This window comes from Pezoporus occidentalis, unplaced genomic scaffold, assembly GCF_034315485.1.
Source record: "Pezoporus occidentalis ecotype Australia unplaced genomic scaffold, CSIRO_AGI_Poc_V1 ctg23, whole genome shotgun sequence".
Classification (NCBI taxonomy): domain Eukaryota; kingdom Metazoa; phylum Chordata; class Aves; order Psittaciformes; family Psittacidae; genus Pezoporus; species Pezoporus occidentalis.
In genome coordinates this window covers 666,296-687,484 of record NW_026914180.1, presented here as the reverse complement: position 1 = coordinate 687,484, position 21,189 = coordinate 666,296, and the positions used below count along the sequence as shown (strand labels likewise).

The 21,189-nt window shown below is 41.1% G+C and overlaps 1 long non-coding RNA gene across 2 annotated transcripts; it reads left to right on the top strand.

Moving 5' to 3' along the window:
• The first annotated feature begins 3,064 nt into the window (after positions 1-3,064).
• LOC134165020 (uncharacterized) lies at positions 3,065-19,963 on the top strand. 2 transcript variants are annotated; one of them, XR_009965327.1, is made up of 4 exons: positions 3,065-3,241; positions 7,212-7,308; positions 17,802-17,957; positions 19,702-19,963. It is a non-coding gene; the product is annotated as an uncharacterized LOC134165020 (long non-coding RNA). The 2 variants fall into 2 exon arrangements; XR_009965326.1 differs by having other exon boundaries at positions 3,067-3,241; positions 19,705-19,963.
• The last annotated feature ends 1,226 nt before the right edge of the window (positions 19,964-21,189 follow it).

Below are 21,189 nucleotides of genomic sequence, written 5' to 3'. Positions count from 1 at the left end.
TGACTATTTGGACTTTTGACTGAACCTTGGTGCCATGTCTGGATTTGCCTTGCTTTGGGCTGCTGTGAGGCAGGATCTTGGCCAGTGGGGTGGTAGCCCTGCTGACTGGTTTATCACTCTTGGTTATCATAGAACCACAGAATGGTTTGGGTTGGAAGGGACCTTAAAACTCATCTAGTTCCAGCCACGTACCACAGACAGGGACACCTTCCACCAGACCAGGTTGCTCAAAACCCCATCCAGCCTGATATTGAACACTGCCAGGGATGGGGCAGCCACAGCTTCTCTGGGCAACCTGTGCCAGGGCCTCACCACCCTCACAGAGAAGAGCTTCTTCCTAATATCTCATCTAAATCCACCCTCTTTTAGTTTAAAGCCATTCCCCCTTGTCCTATCTTTACAAGCCCTTGTCAAAAGCCCCTCTCCATCTTTTTTGTCCCCTTTAGGCACTGGAAGCTGCTCTATGTTCTCCCTAGAGCCTTCTCTTCTCCACGCTTAATAAGCCCAGCTCTCTCAGCCTGTCTCCATGGCAGAGAGACTCCAGCCACCTGATCATCTTTGTGCCCCCCTCTGGATTCACTCTAACAGGTCTATGTCCTTCTTATTTTGCGGGCCCCGAGGTGAATGCAGGACTGCAGGGTGGGCCTCACCAGAGCAGAGCAGGAGAGTATCCCTTCCTTTAACCTGCTGTTCATGCTGCTGGTGTGGCGGCCCAGGTTACGGCTGTCATTCTGGACTCTGTATTTGCTCTAACAGGTCATGTCCTTCCTATGTTGGGGGCCCCAGAGTTGGACATAGTTTCTGTATTTCTGCACCTCAGGGAGCAGCTGACCATCACTCCCTGACAAAGGCATTTTATAGCTCGTGCTGTTGCACGAGCTGTTGCTTGACAGCTGTCTACTAAAACCTGGAACAGCACCAACTCTTTGCAAAGAATGCCAAACCCCCACAAGGTGGTGAGCAATTTTTCATTACTTGAGAAGTGGCTTGATCAGCAGCCATCATAAACAGCTCATAGTACCAAAGCCCTAAGGTGACCAACCCCACCACAGGCAAAACCTCATCCGTGGGGAGAGAGAGATATCTTTACAAATGAAGGAAATAAGAATTGTGGCACTGGATAGCAGTGAGGACAAAATTGTGGAACAGTTTGAAGAAAAGCACGTATTCAGATGAGTAATTAGAACTTCCCCTATGAAGTACTTTTACCTATATACTTTAAAGTGATACTAATAAGCTTTTAAAGTTTAAGCCAAGCATTACTCTACCAGTAGATTAAAATAGAAGTTTAGTATATAGTATTCATTAACAGTTACTTTTTTCCCCCCTTTTTCTTCAGCCAGTAGACATTAACTAAATGAACCCAGTCTGATTAGGTTTGGGTATCCTTTTATATCCAGCAAATGAAAGAAGTGAGCTTGACAGGGGACTGTAATCCCTTTATTCCAATAAGCAGCTGTTTAGTTCTGTAACAAGATGAATGAAGCTTGAACTGCTTAACACTTGCTGGAAGAACAGTTTATGGTCTCTAACTTCATGGGTTTTTCCCTTCAAAGGCTGAGCTGATGATGGAGCTGAAGAATGTTTGCCAAATCATCTTGAATGACAGCAATAGAATTTTCCAGATTAAATCCCAAAACATTTCGAGTTTATAGTCAAAAGAGACATATCATCCTCCTGAAAGACAGTGAACCTGAGGAGCTTTTAGGTGTCATTTTTGAAAGTGCAAAGTAATAGAAATAGTCAGTGAAAGAGTTTACCTGTGTTTAGTGCTTTTTTTTTCTCACCCCAATTGATTTAATGATCTGGCTAGCAGCTTGGCTCAAGAAGAATTATAACAGCTCACTAAGGGAGCAAAAAGATAGAAGTGAAAAGTGAGTGAGCATGAAGCATCGTTGCTGCTGCCGCCGTATGGAATAGTGATTTCTGCTTATATATATATAACTATTACACTTCTGAAATACTGGTCACAGTGGAGGTTACTAAATACCCATAAGGTAACGAATCAGCTCCAAGAAAAGAAAAGATAGGCTGGGTTTTTTCCTTCTTCTTCCATTGTGCATCATAAATCAGGGTTTACATTCATTGCTGAAGAGCTTTGGGAAGACCTTTTTTTAAACAAACAAACCCCATTGCTAAGCCTGAATTATTAGGATTAGCTAATCTTGTCTGTAATTACTAAGATCTGAAGAAAAGTTATCCAAGAACTATTACTGTTAGAAAGAGCAAGCTAAGCCATCACTGTGCTTTAGCACATTCCCATCTGACTTGCTTCTGGGCAGTTTCTGGTGAGTATTCAGATCAGAAGTGATTTTTAAAATCGGTGTTGTCAATGATAAACTTTTAGAAATCATAAGAAGTCCTCCAAAAGGGAGGTTATGAACATAGATGCTTATTTACAAGTCTTTTCCTATATTCACTGGGATTATCTGGTTCCTTTGCATCAAGTATTTAGGACTCTTCATAATTAGTCAGGGCAGAAAAAATCTGGGGGGCTCACTGGGTTTTCTTTGTGAAGTGCCTTTCCAATAGCTCCACTGTGGAAGCTGGAGAAATAAGTGAAGTATGAACTTCTAGGATAATTATAGGATGTATAGGATATAGGAACTTAAGTGAAGGGTGTGAGTTGGAAGCACTGAATTGTGGAGTGTCATGAAATTAATGTGCTCTTCCATATTGGTAGGTAGCACAGAGTTATCAAAGAATTTATGTAACAAATCACTGACGTCTTTCTATAGTGTGCCAGCCAAGGAGAGTCAGAAAGCTTATTTGATCAGGTTTTTGGAGTTTGTAATGGAAATATAATAGCCATGAAAATTTAAGGAGACTTAGGGGCATTTTTCCATCCAGGATATTCATGCATTAACTTAATGCTGCTATTCTAGCCCCACAACCTTTTCTAGCCTGATGTACTCTTGTCCACTGCACCGTCTCTCCATTTGAAACACTCACAAATACAGTAATTAAGGTAGTCTCTTTGCTTACCCAGCTAACAGAACACGCATGCATACTTCCTATTTAAAACAGCAGCACTAAGTCATACGCTTCATAAGACAACTCCTTTAAAAATAGCAGTGTGTGTTTGGGAACACTGCCTGGCTGTTCCTGCCATAGGATACTCACTGCCATAGGATACTCAGTTGCATTTCCCTATTGTGTCAGCTTGAGGCTTTTGACCCTGAAGGTGGAGCCAGACTTTCAAATTCTTCACTGAAATCCCAGCTGCTGCAGGACCCTCATGGTGAGGGCTTTGGTCAATTTATTTTTAGGAAGACTGCTTTAAAGAGCCTAAGTTTGTTTTCCTTTGCCTGGGAGTAACTCAAGGTAAGTTCTAAGTAGGGGAAGCTGAAGATAATAAACCAGTCTGTGCAACAGCAGAACCAGGCATCATAATTACTTTCCAATACGAGTCAAATTCAGATTTTACCATTCCTGTTGATTTTAAACAGAGGGTGTTTCACAACTGTGGTGAAGAACAGCAGCATAAAATAAAACTATGAAGAAAATGGAGGTCACTTGGACAGAAAATCTGTGGAAAAGAGAAGGATTAAATATACATGACTACTGTAATCATGCAGGTGCTCAAAAGCAGTTTGTCTAACACATTATCAATAAATCAATGATTGTGTGCAATGACCTCCAGGGAGTGCTAAACAATGTTTTTGGTTAATTGTGTGTGACATGGCAGGTAAGCAAGCAGCTCTCTGCCACTTATCTGATGCCTTTTGTTTTGGGATACCTATGGTCATGGTTTCAAAACTGCATTGCATCAGTACGATGGAGTCTAAGCAGGCATTTGTACCCATAAGTTAAATGCATTCCCTGGCCGTGGGGAACAACCAGCTTAGGTCATTCCATGTCTATTGTATTGAACAAGGGGCCTGTAACCAGAAAGCCTGTTGGAAACAGATGCTGACCTGTTAATTCCTGACCTGTACAGGAGATGCTGGTTGGCTTAGGCCTCAGCTGTGCCCAGCAGCAAATTGTTCACTGACAAGAGAGAACATTATACTCCAGAAACTGTTCCTGGCATGCATTGATTTCTCAGTGTAGGAGAAAATAAAGCAGATAAGGATGCAGCACTTAAGGTCAGACTTTTGCATTGGCTTCACCAGGAGTAAAGTCAGGATGTTTTCATCTGAACATCAGGAAAGAGCTCAGAGACAAGTGATGAGTTCTCTGAGAAAATGAAGGAAAACAGGGAGCTGTCAGGATGGTTCAGGCTTGCAGCTCTGCCCCAGATGCTGCTTAAATTACCTTACAAGCAAACCACTGTGCAGCGCTTGGGGTGGAAATCTTGAGGGACCTTGAAGTCAATGGATTTTTTTTCCCCTCAACTAAATGCAAATCCTAGAAACAATCCAAGGAAATACTCTCCTGCCTTCCCTTGCCATAGTAGATTCGGACATCTGTCCCCAGGGATCCGCTGTGTTCTGAACCCAAGTGCTTAACTCAAGAGTTTCTGATGTATTTACTCCTACATTCTTTTAGCATTTTCTACTGGTCAGCAACTGGTACTTCCGGCTGTGGGAAGTTTGAATAATCTCAATGTCCCTGCACTTGTCCCAACCTTGCATCTATCCCGTTGTCACTAAATTTCGCTGTGTATCAGTAGACTGATCTTTGTAACTAAATAATCTTCCAAATTCTATGTATTATAACCCATGTGATACCTCTCTAGTTTCTTTCACAATTTCATAAAAATTCTTTGGCTGTAGATTAAAGCAGATTAAATCTGCATATTTATTTATACTTGTTGAACCACAAATCTTACTATCATTTTGGAATGATCAGTTTAAAAATCTAATCAAGCCTGATGTTTTCACAAGTCACTTCATGAAGATTCCTGGAAAGGTGCTTCTCAATCCAGTGGATTATTGAATTAATTGCCAGTAGTAATGCCATTGCTGTGTATAGTGGGAAAAGGAAAGAAAAACAGCTCACCAACTTGGAATCGAGACATTCCCCTGAGGATATTAATGTCACCAAGTCCATAAAGAGATTATATAGTTCAATAAAAATAGAAACAAAGTCAATGCCTTGTTTAAAAAGATAAAGAAGGTCAACCATAACCTGATCAGGGCAATTCAGGGAAAGAGAACACAAAGGGAATTATAACACATGCATCAAGAATGAACAAATACCCTTAAATGAGTAATTTATTCTCCTTTTCTGTTTGCAAATTGCCCTGGTCCAACAGTTATTCCTTTCCCTTCCTACCTCTCCCCCCTCCCTGAAATTGCTATCAAAACACTTCAGGAAGTAGCCCATGCTCTCTAGCCTGCTCACAGGCTTTTCACTGCCAGAATACAATACATGACATTGAAGAATGAGCTTGTTTGAACAGGTTGTGTTAGGTTTCTATGTCCTCCTTGAAAGCGTGCAACTCTTCAGATGAGTTATCTTTGTACTGGGAAGAACCATGTTTACAAATCTGAAAGGAGCAATTATCAGTAAATGGTTTCTTCAGGGCAATGAGCCTTTATGCTCCTAAGAGCTAGGCTTAATTGAAGAACAAGCAGTTGTTTTGTCCTCCAAGCTACTGGAGCCTGCCAAAGTGGGAGAGGTTTTATTCTGTGATGTTCTGTGTCAGTTCTTGTCTGTCAGCTCTGTTTACTTGGCTAACACTAATCATGTGGAGCTTCTTTTGTCAGGATTGTTTCGCAATATTCATTGAAAATAAACTGTTCCAACCCTTCTTACAGTTAGTAACAATGCTATGGACATCAGCAGGGGGAAAATATATACCTGTTCTGGCAGCTGTGGGTAATTCCTCTCTCCACGACAGTACTGGGTTACAAAGACCCCAGAGATTGTGAGTAGAGTGATGTTTTATTGGTGGCCTCCACACTTGCTGTAGCATCCATAGGATAAATAGCAACTACTGAAAGGAATCCCATGAGTGCTGAGCTGTTCTGGGTGAAGGATTTGAAATAGCAGTGGCTACAAGCTCTTGACAACAGACATGGGATTTTGCTCTGGTGTAGCAAATCCTTCCCCTGCCCTGCAAGCTTTTGTGGACAGTAGATGCTTGCTCACTGCACAGCTCCCATGAGCAGATGCAGGTTCCCTCCTGATGTGGTTTTCCTCACATTCATAAAGGCAGAAATGCTATTCAGTTTACAGGGCTGACAATTCTTGGCCTTGCTGGAACCTCCAGAGTAACTGGTAATGAAACCTGACCATTATTCATGCAGTATTATTGCAGCATGTCTTCTGACAAATTTCTCCCTTGGGTACTGACAGGGTCCTAGAGTGATAATGTTGACAAAGGCAGCTAGTTCATATGCAGCTGCCTGTGGCAGTCTGATTCTGCTTCGTCCCAGAGAGCTTTCTTATAGTGGGAATCTGTGTATGTAACTAGGATGTTGTTTTCTGTGTATTGAGTCTTCATATTTTTAAGAACTGTGACTGACTGGGAGAAGACTTGTCATTTCTCTAGTACTACAAGCCTGTTCAGGCACACACATCCCCACACAATGCTCTCTCCTGGGCAATGGTACAGGTGTTCGTTTATTTCTGATAATTGTTTTATTTTTGTATTCAGCTAACATGAAAACTGGGTGGTTGAAAACAAACAGGAAGCTGAAGCAGAGAGTGTCTAGAGGACAGTGAATGGATTGGAGAAAACCATTTGTATTAAAGAGCTCTTAGGTGGTCACTAAAGGAGCTCACTAAAGACTAAATCTCACGCTCGGCACCAGCACCTCACAGTAAGACAGGAGTCTGACTGCAAGTTTTTGGTCTAAATCTGCTAGGAGACAGATCTGAATTGCAGTCCCAAAACTTCTGGAATAAACAGTGAACTACTGCTCCTTAAGTCATACCCTTCCTTGACCAGACATGACATCTCTGTTGAAATGCTATGCTCATTTCCATTAAAAGCTGACAGCTTTGAAAGGCGGAGGGGGGAGGGAGGGAATTGCCAGGAATTTCTTGATCAAACCTTCTTAGGATCCCATTGGCCTTATCATTATAGTCTCTTCTGTAGGTCCTTTCTCAATCTAATTTATTTGCTGGTGTTAGTTAACAAATGAGAAGGGCTCTGATAAGATTTGGTCCCATATGTAAGCATTAGCAAAGCTGCAGCACAAACCAGAGTTCTGCAAATAGATATGTAAATGTATCATAAATCGCTTGTTTCCTGCAGTCAAGAGGTAATTTACATACACAATCCATCACTGTCTCCTCACTGAACTTTCTATTGACAGGTTAACAAAACTTCTGGGACACCGTGATATCCAGGATGAAGACAGTAATATGTATTCAGGAGGGTGACGGTATTTGGGATGGCACTAGTGCAGAGAGGTATGTGGTGTTATGCCAGGGTACTGGGATCTACCAAAGAACCCAAAAGGATTTACTCAGCCATAACAAACATACACAAGAGCACATATGAAAAAAAATCTAATCAAAGAGAAGTTACAGTTCCTGGTCATCTAACTACTGTGTGAGCACCCAGTGGCCTATAATGTGAAAGGATATAATCTAGTGTTTAAATCTGGGGGATTTTATGTTTATCAAATTGCAGTGTTTCTGTCAGTGCTCAAAGATAAGAAAACTTATAACTATCCTCCATAACCCAGTACTGACATCTGACAACAAGGCTTACAATGAGGCCCCCATATCAATGCAGCTCAGCACCCTGTGTACTCATTCACCAGGTGCAGAGCTGCAGAGACAGTCCGCCTCACATGCTCCAACTCACGCTGAGCGGGAGTGATTGTACAGATCTGTAGGTTCTCCATCCCTCTCAGGGTTGTTTTCTTCCCTGTTCATCATCTTAAAAAGTGGGTGTGGGAGACAGCTGGTTCAAATTCCACACCCACCCACAACAGTAGTATCTTTCTGCCTGAGTATCAATAGTTGACAAGCCTAAATTGTGAAGTGCTGCAGGAATAGTGAAAAAGTTGAGACTGCTATGCTGAGAAAACCTTTATTCCCTTGTAGGAATGATGCATTAGCCAAAGGTTAGAACTGCTTTATTTCAGGGTGCATACAGCTATGGATGTGACTGTCTTTAATGTAGATCAGACTATTTTAAGGCATACCAAAAAAACATAGAATGAATTATAGAATGGTTTGAGTTGGAAGGGACCTTAAAGATCATCTAGTTCCATCCCCTACCATGGGCTGTAGATGGATACATTAGATAGACACAGTAGATTTGTTAACACGAAGAATCTCTAAACAGCAAAACAAGACTGAACATGAATCCTTTTTCTTTTCAGTCATTTAAACTATGAATATTCAAGAGATGTTCAGCAAATATTTTCTCCTGGTTTTAAATAAGCCTTTTCTTATCCTGATATTCCTACCATGTTTGCTTTTCGCAACAGTCCAGAGGAAGAATATATTTGTCAAATCACATCTGTGAGTGATTCTTGGTCTGTAATTTCTTTACAAGCATTTGTTACATAGGATTGAACATAAGGATTCAAACTTCAGGATGTGTTGTGTAGCTGCTGTGCATTTTGGTTCCTCTCATAGGGAACAGAGCTATGAGAATTGCATTTCCTCAGGGAATAATTCTGTTTACAAATTTCAAATATACTCTGCAAATACACTTCACTACTAACCTAAATTGTTTTGTTCCCACAAGCACAGCAAACGATTTAATCTTTCTCTTTGACATTGGACTGTCCAATTAGCCCCTCCTTTTTCACAGCTACAATGCGTTACTTCACCACTTTCTTGTAGGGTCTAGTTACAGGAGCAAGAAATAATTTATTACCTGGCATCTTCCCTAAGAGACAGACTATAGGAAATATTTCAGGTCAGGAACTCAGATTGTTCAGGTTAAGGTCAATCAAATTCCAATTTATCTCACAAGGAAAACTTGCCACAGACTTAGTGAAAGCTAGGTTTCCCACTTCCAGGCACTCCATGCTTCAAACAAGGCCTCACCACAGCTTATTTTTCCTTATGTACACAACTGTCACTATGGCCAGTATTTAAATCAGTTCCACTTGGCAAAAATAACTAGATCTGGACTGAAAACAAACCCATTGCCTGCTAAAAGGCATTGAGAGATTTCTCTGCTCACTGGCAGAATGATCAGCAAGATCCTTTTGAAGATTTCAATTTGTTAATGGTACTAGGGCAGGCACAGGAACTGACATAAATCTCAACTTTTTCCAAAGTTTGTGAACAGCAGGCAAGAGAATGGACTAAGGAAGAGGGTCCCTCAACTAGATGATAGAGAGAAGACAATATATTTTGGGTGTTAAAATTTAACTGTCAACATTTATTACCAAAGAAACAGTTTAATGGGATACTGAATTGACAATGATCTTTCCTGGAGCAGAAGACTGGAGAAGAAAACCCAAAATACATTTTCTGCCCATGATATGAAATTGTTTCTTGTTACAACCCTGCCAAGAAACCAGGACTACTAGACCAGGTACTGGCTGTTCCCATCCGGGAAGACAGCCTGCACTCCATTCTCCACTAGAAAGGGTCGTTCTTTGCTTGGACTACATTCATGGGATACACTTCTGAAAGGCTGAAGGAACTGAGCCAAATATCCTCTCCATGTCCCCACCTCAGATGGATAGAGCTGTGGTACACGGCTGATGTGCCTGAGATTTGGTTCTAGAGTGGAAGCTTGGGGATGGAAAAGAAGATGATTTTCTGTAAGACGCATCAAAAGGACAAGTCTGGGCACTGTTGTCTTGTCTTCATCTTTCTTTATTGTCTGACATTGATTTATCTATACCCAGAATAAAGTAGGAAATATTCATCAGCATCAGGACCAACATGAATTCCTGAAAAACTCTACAAATATCCTGTAAATAATAGTGATTCTTTACTGACAGACAATTCTAAGTTCAGATGTCAGACACACAATAGAGCTGACTTAAAAAGTGACAGTGAGTGGGATTCACAAGGCCAGATACCAAATGATGACCACAGTGCCACATTTGAGCTTTTGCCTATATTCTCTGTGTAGATAATGGGAAGGAATAGGTGCTTTCTGGGTATTTTTCATCTTACCCTAACCAGACTTTTAAAACATAAAAGGTGACTTGTGCCCTAAAATTTCCTATTTCTTTGCCTTGACAAATAAAGCACCAGGTAATGTGCTTATCTGTAGATATCTACAACCTTTCCCGTTTTAGCTGTGTGGTAATGGTGCATACTTAGAGCCCGCAGAAAGTAGGAAGTAATTTATTTAGGTGCACAGCTGTCAATGGAGGGAATCTGGAATAATTTATATATTGCCTGCTGTTTGCCCTGGGATAAGAACAAATGCACAAACATCTCACCAGTTTTGATAACATATTAGGCCTTGGAAACTTGAATGCATTTTTAAGTCTTTAGGGTAGTTATCAGAAAGGAATATGAACAAAGATGATGTGTTATGTATTCTCTTCAACAAGACTCACACCTCTATACAAGCTGTGTGGAGGGAAAGACAACAGAAGTGCTAGCCAGCAAGATAAATGAACACATTTGCAGCTGATTTTTCTTGTCCAAAATCACACCAACTGAAGAACACATATAGCCTTTCTCCAGAAAAAAAATAACATCCCTCCCCAATAATTAATGACTAAGGGTGTACTGAAGATAAAAAAAATAGTCATAGCAACAGCTATGTGGGCTGTTATCTTAGTGTCAGAAGAAGGACTTGGGGGTGTTGCTTGATGAGAAGCTCATCATGACACAGCAGTGTGTGCTCCTGGGCTGCATCACCAACAGCATGACCAGCAGGATGAGGGAGGGCGTTCTCCACATCTTCTCTGCTCTCATGAGACCCCCACCTGAAGTTCTGCATCCAGCTCTGGGCCCCCAACATAAGAAGGGCATGGAGCTGTTGGAGCAAGTTGAGAGGAGGCTATGGAGATGCTTTGAGGTCTGCAGAACCTCTGCTATGGAGACAGGCTGAGAGAGCTGGGTTTATTAAGCCTGGAGAAGAGAAGGCTCTGGGGAGAACATAGAGCAGCCTTCTAATACCTAAACTGGACTACAAGAAAGCTGGAGAAGGACTTTTTACAAGGGCAGATAGTGATAGGGGATAGATTTAAACTGGCAGGAGATTTAGATTAGGTTTTAGGAAGAAGTTCTTTCCTGTGAGGGTGGTTAAGCACTGGCACAGGTTGCCCAGAGAAGCTGCGGCTGTCCCATCCCTGGCAGTGTTCAAGACCAGGTTGGATGGGCCTTTGAGCAACCTGGTCTAGTGGAAGGTGTCCCTGCCTGTGGCAGGAGGTTGGAACTGGATGAGTTTTAAGGTCCCTTCCAACCCACACCATTCTGTGATTTATGATTCTCTGATTTTATAACTGTAGAGTGAAGACGTAACTATGGTCAGAGAAAATTGTAACATTTCATGATCATCTGTTGCCTTAAGTCTCTCCTTGGTTTCAAGAAGCCTCCACTGCCTCCAGTCTAACCTCGTGCTTGAAGAAGGATTACTAAAAAACACTAGATCAACTCAGATGTGATTTTGTCTAAGACGAGTCTTGGGTGATGAGTCAAGGGTGGATATCTCACAACTTCTTTGGGCAACCTATTCCACCGCTACCCTTCCCTGATAATGGAAATGTCATACTCAGTATCCAGCCCAGAATGCTCAAGATGCAGTCTGTGGTTGTTGCCCTTTGTTATCTCCATTGCCAGTGCTGAGATGAGTTTGACTCCCATATCTCCACGTCTCAATTTCAGTGAGATCTCTCCTATTTTTTATATTTTTTTTTGCTGCAAGCCACAGTGTTACAGTATTTCAAGTTCATTTCATACTCCTCCATCAAGGATATCTGGCAGACTGTGATGTTGCTGAAGGGGGTGATCCTGTGCTGACAGCAAGGCTACAGATGGGGATGAAGCTAATGAATCTCATCACACCCCACACTCCATCTCTAGTACTGGTGTTTAGCGAACTGCTGCATGTGAAAGGAAGAAAAGAGACATTCCTTAACAACCTTCTGAATGCTGGCATCCTTGCTGCAGTGTTAGGTTTCCTTCAAGTCTGACTTTTCTGCTTGGCACAGAGAATATGTTAAACAGAAAGAACTTATACATAAGTTTTAATGTACATTAGCATGATCTTCTCTTTCTGATCAACCAAGTTTCAGCTGCATTTGGCATTGGTGTTCTAATAAAAGGACCCATTTTTACTGGCAGACCACCTCACGTGGAATGACCACAGATTTCCAGTGCATACTTCCCAGGCCTGGTCTCACATCTGTTGAACGAGCATGACTGGTAAGACAGTTTGAACTGAAACCCATAGCACTATTTAATCTGGCTCTTTTGATCAGCAAGAATGACTCCATGATCCAGGTGTTCCTGCTCCTTCCTTCCCAGGAGTCACTGAGCAGGACCAGGCCTTCTGCAAATGTTGCTGCAGTGGTTTGTTTTACTCTACCAGTTACAGCTGCCATCTCACTCCAGCATCAAGATTAGAGGCTTGTTTCCCAGGTTAGACAGCAACAATGACATTCAGTTTCCTTGACTGACTTTGGCCTTGCTGTTAATAAGTTGTCTGTACTCATGCCACAGTTCCATGTAAAGGTCCTTAATATGATTAGTTTGTATGTGTTGAGGCCTTTCTGCTTGAGGACCCAAGTGTCACTGTGGCTGCAAGCCAAGCTGCAGGATCTGCAGGTTTCCAGAGCAGTTGGGGACTGCAACAACTCTCACTGGTCAGGTGCTGTCACGTCCTGTGCTGGTCCTGTGCTGGTCAGGAAAACCTTTGTCAGCTTGGCTGAACCATTCCCAAAGAGTCACAGCACAATCGACCTGACAGTCACTGGGCTCTAATTGCTGATGCCTTTTAGCTGCTCTCATTGTCATGGCTTTAGATGGAACAAAACGCCTTTCTGCTGCTTCCCATCAGTCACAGTTTGGACAGCACTGTTGACAATGTGCCACCAGACAAACATGGTCAGAATGAAGCAGATCTTTCAAGCTGACTGTTTGGACCCGTTTGGAGGTTTTAATTCCTATCATGTCTTTATACACCCCCTTTGGTGAAATCAGTATTTCAAAGGTCTACCCCAGCCTACACCAGCAAATGGCATCATGTTTCTCTCTTTCTCCATGTGTGATTTAAAAGCCACCACTGATGGGAGCTTGTTCTGGAGTGACTTGTTCTCAAAACTCAGGGTTCCAGGTTTTTCTCTGCTTTGAAGAGGTGCTGTTAATGAACAAACACATCTTTTCCTGCCTGCCTGCTAAGTGAGGACTAAGTTTTCCTGAGTGAGTTCTGGTGCCATGCCAGTGATAATTCTGTTTCTTTTGAGAGGTGACCTCTTGATGGAAGTTAGAAAGGATGTCAATTCCTTCCATATACTGTGTGTACAGAATTTCTGTGCAAGCTTTAAAGCAACTTTTAATACTGGATGTATTTCTGAAGTGAACATGTATTTTTAAATGCTGGTGTCTCCACATGGCTGAGTTTATGGAGTATGTAATATTACACTCAAAATGGAATAGATTTAATTGAATTATCCACACACTTATAAAGCCACTTATCACTACAAGCTGCATGACATGCAAACACAGGTGCATGAATCCTCACAATTCCTCCTGCAACATGGAAAATTATTACCGTCTCTAGCTGCAGATGAAGGGATAGAATATGGCATTTTCTGAAGTCTCTGAGTGATTTTTAGGATCTACTTAGAAAAATTCCTGTAATTTATCCAGGATATTAAAGGGAAAGATCTGAAAGCCACTGGCTAAGCCAACAGCTTAACTCAGATCTTCTGTGTCCAAAAGCAAGTGCAGAGGTAAGCCTTATCTAAAGGGAAGGCTGCTAGACAGCATAAGGCAGTGTTAGGGTATGAACTGCTACACGTAGGTCTCAAGATCACCAGTAAATACATACTCAAATCCCTTGAAACTTCTGGTATTTTTATGCAAATTGCAGAAAAGATCACCAGCTGTTTAGGAAAAAAAAATAATCAAAACAACCAAGAAAAAACCCCCAAACAAACAAACAAAAAACCCCAAAACCCAAAAGCAAAACCAATAAGATATTATGCAAAAATCATAGAAAAAATTATGTTGGAAGACACATCCAAATGTCAGAACTGGCTGCTCAGGACAGGAACAATTTTGGAGTTATGCATGGCAGCTTGCCCATGGCATTGTCCAGTTAAGCTCTTAAACCTTGCAAGAAAGGTCCAATATCTGGACACATCACTGTGAAAAAATGTTTTCTGTTCCCATAATGATTTTTACTTGTGATAGTCAAAATCTTTTTATGGGTAATTCTTGGAGCTATTCTAGGTAGAACACAAAGTTTTAAATACATGCATCGTTCCAGTACACATGGACAAGGATTCCTTCCGAAGTCTCAAAAAAGGTAAACATGACCATCAATTCACTCACCCTCCATTATGAAGCCTTCCTCCCCCCTCCACACACCATCCTTCTGAACATGTACCTAGGAAATAAAGAGACTTGTGGTTACATTATTATTTCAACCCAGGATAAATCCGCTTTGTCTTTCCTGTTTATTTTTGCTAATTCTCTGCCCATCAGCTTGTGGATCATTTTCATTATTCCCACTGTGTTTCATTCAGATCAGGAAATCAACCCCAGATTTCCTGTCCTAGGCTGTTAGGTATGACAGAATCTCTGACAACAGTCCTTCATCCCTGCCATCCCTCCTCTGAAAACTGAGTTTGCCCTGATATATAATGTAACTGCCACTCAAATGTCAACAATTCTCACAAAGCACAACGTCTTCAGAAATGTATTTAGACAGATATGTCTGGCTTCAGACTTTGCTTAATCCTTAGTTCTCTTTCAGACTTTTGGTGGCTGTTCTCCCCTTTGTGTCTTGTGTGGAAGCCACTCTACTACGCCTGGTGTAATTGCTGCTCTCCAAGAGTCAAGATCCCTGTACACACTACCGTGGGAGTGCCCTGGTGTGCTCCACAAAGGGTTTGTTCTTGACTGAGAACCAGCTCTGCTCCAGACATAATCTGGTACCCTTATGGTGTCTGCAGTATACATACAACCTTGCTTCAAATTGTCTGGGAGATTTCATAGCCTATTTGTTCCTCCCCTTGCCAAATAAAAAAAGGCTAAATAAACAGTAGGGAATTCACATATGCTTCACCTCCGGGCACTGAAATCTGTATTAACCGCTCCTCCAAAAGTTCAGCCTCTCGTTAGATGAGACCAGACAGGACAATCTTCATGTATCTTACATATAGCAGAAAAAAAAATTGAAAATAAATGAATAATGAAGAAAACTGGTCTGCAAAAAAGGAGACAAACCCTAACCATTCCTTACCATTATAGAAATTTACACAGATAGATAGGCAGTGACGAGCAAACTGCTAAAGGTAAAACAAAAATGAAATGAATAAACCAAGATTCTCTAAGCTTGGACTCGAGCAGTTATTGCTTATTTCTGTGCAACTCTCTGGGCCAGGCCAATTTTCCTGGACGAGAGACTGCTCAGTCCTGGAGAACAACAAAACATTCCCAGGTAGTTGTTAGAGGATTAATTAGAGTGGACAGAAACAGTGAGAGCCCGGGAAGCCTGTTGCCTGCAGCTGGACCATGGCTGTGAAGAGCTGTGAGCAGACACACAGCCAGGTCTTGGAAATCTCAGGACTTTTTGTTGCAATCCATAAATGCTGACAGAAAAAAACATCAATGACAGATACCACTCCAAAGCATACAATGGAACAGGAAACACTATTTTATTCAACACTTTATTTTAATGTCTCGTTCCAGTCATCTCTTTTCTCTGACTTTGTTCAAAAGGTTTTTTTTCCAGTTTCTGGCTTATTATATAAATATAAAAAAAAGAAGAATTCAAAATGCTTTGAGTGTTTGAATTGTGGCATCTTTACAGGAAAAGTACAGGCAGAACTACCTCAAAATACAATGAAAATGCATCTAAGAGAAAATAACCTCTTTTTTTTTTTAAATGCTCTTGGTTATATGGGATGACAAAGTGAAACCCATTCTTTTTCTATACTACTTTCCTGATTGATAACATTAGTAAATTAAAAAAGTGTAGAAATTTTTTTAAATATTTAATTATTTGCTTTCTCATGATTACCTTAGGTTATATTTGTAATGGTGTCAGGGCTGCCTGAATTAACTTAAAACATGTTAATTCAGGTCCTAGAAAGAGTCTTTCTGCAGTCATTTGAAGTCTTGGGTTGCTGTTTGTATCTGTTTCTCAGCAGGTACAAATGCAAACAGATATTCCTCAAGTTTGAGCAGCATATGCCCATTCCACGCCTGAGTTTTCTTTCTGTCTCAAGTTCTGAGTAACAGATTTACAAACAGTTAAAAATAATAAAGTTGTCATTCATCTTAATAAAACCCTGTTGTCTGAGAAACTTTGCATTGTGAAGGTGACTTGAACATGGATCAAGTTCTAAATTGAGGTTATGGGAAGAAACCCATTCCCACTGGACTAATTTAAATACCAGACCTTTTAAAAACCTATGCTGGTGCTGTTGTCTCTGTAGTTTTGCAATTGTAAATAACCTTTACTGAAAGACATGTCAGGTGTGAGTTAATAATAACCCATTCTCCAGATTCTACCCTTTTCTTGCAGGAATATTGCAATTAAGACCATTTTCTTGTACCGTACATTCCATCAACAAAAATTTTCTCTGTTTGCATGTCTTGGGCTCAGTTTCTGTCTCAGATAAGAGGACCCCTACTATGTTTTTCAGTATTCTGATGGAATCTCTACTCTTGTACATTCTCTTTTCCAGTTTTACCCTATTGAAATTAAGCCTAATAGTTCTGAAGATAATTGGATTCCATGTACTGATCACATCCACCTAGCTGAAGTCCCTGCTGTTCTACTTTGCAGGATTTATGTTCCTCTCTGATTCTTATCACTTAATGTCTTTTTAAGACAGGGACATTTGCCAGGAACAAGGAGGTGATACGCCATTAGATTCCCCAAATGGTCTCTGCTGATAAAATAGGTTACTCAGTAATTACCCTAGCTGAAATTTCCACAACGAAAGCCACATGGACACTTGATAGTGTCTCTGTGCTACTCTACCAACATGAACTCATGGAAAGTTTCCTGACAAATCAGATTTTTCAACTCAGCAGCTACTAAGTTTTCACACCATGCTCAGGAGTGGAAAATAAAACCCACTCACAAAAAATTCTGTCTGCAGACTTTCACAGTGACATTTCTGTGCTCTGTCTCAGGAAAAAGCTAGGAAGGGCAACTTTCATGCTTATGAATAATATGTGTTTTTTCTAAGACCTATAGGTGGGAAAAGGTGATCAGAGACAGCTGTTGGCTTTGGCATAGTTGTCTTGGAGCTGTTTGCATTACACTCACCTGAGCCCTGCAGCCAACAATTTACTTGACTTGTGTATTCAGCTCAGGGTCTGAGGCTGGTACAGACTGAACAGCATATTGAGATCTGCTCCTGATTAACCATCTTCAGGGACAGGAATGTTCAATGAAAGCCGGCAGAGAAAATCAAGCACTTACTCTAAGCAAGCAAAAAGAAACAGTCTATTTCTTTTTCCTCAAATTTCCTGTACCAAAGCCTCTACTTCAAAGATTTTTCATTCTCTGATAGACTCTACCCTCTGCTGCAGGAGTGAAAGGCATCAGTCTCTCTGAGACCACACAGCTTTGCTCTCCATGAGCATAGTTTCTCAATGAAGAATTTTGACAATTCCTATTCCCTGACACACTGTACTGCTTTTCTCCGGATTTCCACACATTGTAAAAACCATCTGGTCAGTCACCTCTGATGCACAAGAGAGCATTTCAAAGAACATCTCCATTTAATCTCCAAAGTCATGGCTACCTGGTAACATAACGCATTGGTTTGATGCAGGGCTAGAGAGGAATTGTCTGCCCTCAATGCACACCCCTGTAACGTCCAAGAGGCACAATGTATTCTCTGGAGCTGAGCCATAAACAGAGGCTGCTGAAGACAAGAGTCAGCTGGAAGATTATGGTGATAGAATACTTTCTCTGTAAGCAAAGACAGGTAGGTCTGTGTGCGTAAGTCTCTTCTGCCCCTCTCTCTATGAGAACAGGAAGTTACTGAATGCTGAACACTTGCGATCTCACACACACAATTTCATGCTGATAGGCAGAGGGATGCTGCTCACTTGGAAACACAGTCCTTTTCATTGAAGGTGAGATCACTGCTTGCTGTATGGTGACTACTAGGGACATAAAGCACTTTTCTCATTAAAGTTCAATTTGCAGGTATATATATCAGCTAGCTGCTGACTCCAGAGTTACTCCTCTGAAGCACTGACACTGTCACATAGACAAATTAAGAAGCCAGAATCTTTTTGCTCTTAGTTTTACTACCTAATGAGACCATCTGCAAAATGCACTTAACATTGAACTTCAGTGAAAGAAGAATAGCCCTTTAAAACCTCAGGTCTTTACTCATGACTGAAAAACACACTAATACCAATTAATGGAGTAGTAAGAAAGAAGGAAAAACCCCACCTATTGTCAGTTTTTTGCATCTGCACCTTGACTGGCTTTCACAGGCTTTGTGGGTGTTTTCTTCTAGCAAGTAAGACCAGGAAACCTGGTCCCTTTTTTACTATCCTCTGTATTTAAAAAAGCATCACCAACATACACAACAGTAACCTCTGCTACTGTCATGAAGCAGCCCAGAACTCACCAATTCCAACAGTTTGCTTGAATATTACCTGGTTCAAGCCCTTAAATGCCTATCTGCAGTCTTTAAACAAAATCCTCTCAAACCTTTAAACCCACAGCAGATTCTTCCACAGCATTAGAAACAAAACCAGAGGATCTAAAGCTCATTATAGTGGAGACTTGCTTCCTGGAGTCTGGCATTCCTTACCTCATTGCTATTTGTACGCCTGTGATGAGACATGAGCCTTTCTTGAGAGCACTGTATGAATTTTAAGAAAAAGCCAGCATGTGCCTACAGTTCTGACACAAGACAGGCAAAGCATATAGCAAAGTAGTTGTGCAAAGGGTAAGGAAACATTGCTAGTGAATAAAATATTTTCTTCAGCTCCTGCACTTAGGGCTGGAGTGTCTGGCTCTATTCACTTTCTACAGGAGTTTTTCTTCAGCATTGCTATTTCACATGGACCTATGGCCTTCTTCTTCATTCCCATTGTTTCTCAGGTTTACAAAAGAAAATGAAAAGCAAATAAATTGTTCCTGGACAATTGTATACTTTCTCTCAAACTTTTGCAGCTCAGTGTGCACAAATTTTAACAGTACATTTCATTATGAGACTTGAGAAAAATATCAAAAATGTTAAAAAATGTAATAAAATATGAAAGATAAATTGAACAGAGACTCAAAATAATTTAGAATAGTCTAAGTTGGAAAGGACCTCTGAAGGCCCTAGTACAACCTCCCACTGAAAACAGGGTTAAGTTCAAAGTTAGGTCAGGTTGCCCAGAATGTTATCTAGCTGAGTTTTGAGTATGTTTCAGGCCAGGTTAGTCATCATTTCGAGTTGGCAGCCTTTCTTCCTAGCAGATACCTGATACTTCTGACTTCCAAGCCTGGAATTTGTCAATGTCTTGTTTGAACTAGGCAATAGAAACATTGGGTACTCAGGTGCAGATGAATTTTTGTCTCAGCAAAAGCTCACATCCCCTGAACCCTGAATTTTTTCTACATTTTCTTCACTAAAGATCTCCAAACACTCAACTTATATGTAGACTATAAATGTCAATAGCTGTCTATCCAACCATGACTTTCCTTGGAAAGTGGTTCCATAGCAGGAATCAGAAGAAAGGAAGACAGAAGTCATATACACCGATTTACCAGAAGTTGCCCTGAACCTTAGATGACCCTTCTAGCAGTTTTGACTCTCATTTTGCTGTCCCAGTCTCCAGAAACCATTAACCGAAAGATACATTGCCATCATAAATCCAAGTACTTAAGTACTAAGAACCTTTGTTGAATCCAAAATAATACCCCGAAACTACATATACAATAGTCTGCCTACACTGTAATAAAGAAATGGATCCTGCCTCATTATATTGAATTTGGACTTGCCCACCAGTCAGTTAAGCTTAATTTATGATAAGAAACTGAAAAATATGACAGAAAAGCTCAGTAATGCACTGTGAAATAATAACTGGTTTGGCTTCATTTAAAAAAAAAAAGGAAAAAAGAACAAACCATAGTGATATTAAATTTCTCATTTAAAAGACCCATATTCAGTCAACAGTGAGCATTAGTTTTCAGCAATGAAATTAGACAGACAGGAGATAAATATCTGCCTAACTCCTTCTAAAACTGTGCCTTCCTCCAAATCTCAAAATGATCCTTAAAAATTGCAAATGGATATTGAGAGTTCAGAAACAGTAATTTTACTTTTAGATGGATGGCTGTGGGGAGTTATTTCATGTTTGTTTGTAACTCTATTTGGATCAAACAAGTTGTGACAAAGTTTTTGGAGGATCAGGACAAGAAAACAACTAGGAAATAATCCAGTGATACCTGGTGTCACTGGTGTGATATTTCTGAACAGGCTCTCACTACACGGTGGGGGACACGAGCAGAAGACAGGGCATTAATTATTAAGATAGTTTTAGAAAATTGAAGGATGATTGGTTTCAATCTGAAAGGAGATCATCGAGTGACGGCAATCAGAGAATGTGATACCAGAGAAGAAAATCAGGAAAAGAGCAGTCATTCTGGTGCATGAAACTGATTTCCAAGAGCGAGATGACTCCTATAGCTATACGTACAATATGGATACCTCCGTTAACTGGCCTCAGACACTGCACTGCTAGTAGCTGGCCCTTGGATTTTCTCATCTCCAGTTGCCTTATGCATATAAGTGCTTAAGCAGGTCTCTCAGCAGACTCCCAGACCTCATTGTCTCTCCAGTAGCTGGCTTGGACCCCTTTGTCCCTCCAGCAGCCAACTCAGCCGTCTCATGTCTCTCCCATATCTGGCCCAGACTTGTGACCACCCCAGTATGGCACCTCCCACCAGCTAGTCTGTCCTGTATTCATTAGTGATCACACACTAACATACACACTCAGACAACATGTACACTCTGGTCTCTCTAGCTGCTGGCACCACAGACACACATGGCCTCCAACCCACAGTGTGACTCCAGTGATTCCAGACCCTCATACACATATGCAAACAGAAGAGGGAGCCCCCTCACCCAGGGCAGTAGTTTGAAATGGAGTTTAATGAGAAGACAGGACAGTCTGCACTGATTTGGAGCAGGGTATGGCCAGACAAGC